Genomic DNA, 2,245 nt, shown 5'->3' on the forward strand with positions numbered 1-2,245 from the left:
TGCTAAGATAGGCTGGGATAGCCTAGGATAGTGTGGGATAGGTTAGAATAGCCTAGGATAGTGTGGGATAGGCTGGGAATGCTTAGGATAATGTTGGATAAGCTGGGATAGTCTAGGATAGCGTAGAATAGGCTAAGATAGGCTGGGATAGCCTAGGATAGTGTGGGATAGGCTATGATAAGCTGGGATAAGCCTACAGTAGTGAGGTATAGACTATGATTTGCTGGGCCTTGGATAATGTGGGATAGGCTTGGATAGCCTAGGTTAGTGTGGGATAGGCTGGGATAACGTGGGATAGTGGAATAGGTGAGAATAGGCTAGGATAGCCAAGGATATTGTGGGATAGGCTAGGATTGCCTAGGATAGTGTGAGATTTGCAGGGATTTGCTAGGATGATGCGGGATAGACTGATAGCATAGGATAATGTGGGATAGCCTAGCATACTGTGAGATAGGCTAGGATAGGTTTGGATGGGCTAGGATAGTGTGGAATAGGCTACTATAGCCTAGGATAGTGTGGGATATGCTGAGATACCCTAAGATAGTGAGAGGCTGGGATTGCCTAGGAGTGTAGGATAGGCTAGGATAGTGTAGTATAGGCTGGGATTGCCTAGGATAATATGAGATAGACTGGGATAACCTAGAATAATGTGGGATACGCTGGGATAGCATAGGATAGGCTGAGATAGCCTAGGATAGTGTGGGATGGGCTAGTATTATCTGGGATAGCTTAGGATATTGTGGGATAGGCTGAGATAACCTAGATTAATGTGGGGTATCCTGGGATAGTGTAGGATAGGCTGAGATAGCCTAGAATAGTGCGGGATGGGCTAAGATTATCTAGGATAGCTTAGGACATTGTGGGATAGGCTAGGATAGCCTACCATAGTGTGGGATAGGTTAGGATAGCCTAGGATAATGTAGGATAGGCTTGAATATGCTGGAATGGCCTAGGAGAATACACTAGACCTCATCTTCACTAACAATGATGATCTGATAAGAAATGTCACCATATCAAAAACAATATACTCAGATCACAGCATAATTGAGGTTCAGACATGTATGCGTGGAGCCCCAGACGAACATAATGAGACTAGTCACGAGGGAGCATTCACCAAATTCAACTTCAATAACAAAAACATAAAGTGGGACCAAGTAAACCAAGTCCTAACCGATATAAGCTGGGAAGATATACTAAGCAACACAGACCCCAACTTATGCCTAGAACAGATTAACTCGGTGGCACTCGATGTATGCACAAGGCTTATTCCTCTAAGAAAAAGGAGGAGTAGATGTAAAATAGAAAGAGACAGGCGCTCCCTTTACAGGCGACGGAAAAGAATAACAGAGCGGCTAAAAGAGGTCAATATATCTGAAATGCGTAGGGAGACACTGGTCAGAGAAATAGCAAGCATCGAACTTAAGCTAAAAGAATCCTTTAGGAGTCAGGAATCGCGGGAAGAACTAAAAGCCATAAATGAAATCGGAAGAAACCCAAAGTATTTCTTCTCCTATGCCAAATCAAAATCGAGAACAACGTCCAGTATTGGGCCCCTACTTAAACAAGATGGGTCCTACACAGATGACAGCAAGGAAATGAGTGAGCTACTCAAGTCCCAATATGACTCAGTTTTTAGCAAGCCGCTAACCAGACTGAGAGTCGAAGATCAAAATGAATTTTTTATGAGAGAGCCACAAAATTTGATTAACACAAGCCTATCCGATGTTATCCTGACGCCAAATGACTTCGAACAGGCGATAAATGACATGCCCATGCACTCTGCCCCAGGGCCAGACTCATGGAACTCTGTGTTCATCAAGAACTGCACGAGCCTTTTCCATCCTATGGAGAGGGAGCATGGACACGGGGGTCGTCCCACAGTTACTAAAAACAACAGACATAGCCCCACTCCACAAAGGGGGCAGTAAAGCAACAGCAAAGAACTACAGACCAATAGCACTAACATCCCATATCATAAAAATCTTTGAAAGGGTCCTAAGAAGCAAGATCACCACCCATCTAGAAACCCATCAGTTACACAACCCAGGGCAACATGGGTTTAGAACAGGTCGCTCCTGTCTGTCTCAACTATTGGATCACTACGACAAGGTCCTAAATGCACTAGAAGACAAAAAGAATGCAGATGTAATATATACAGACTTTGCAAAAGCCTTCGACAAGTGTGACCATGGCATAATAGCGCACAAAATGCGTGCTAAAGGAATAACAGGAAAAGTCGGTCGAT

Source organism: Cherax quadricarinatus, chromosome 30, assembly GCF_038502225.1.
Source record: "Cherax quadricarinatus isolate ZL_2023a chromosome 30, ASM3850222v1, whole genome shotgun sequence".
In the NCBI taxonomy this organism is placed as follows: domain Eukaryota; kingdom Metazoa; phylum Arthropoda; class Malacostraca; order Decapoda; family Parastacidae; genus Cherax; species Cherax quadricarinatus.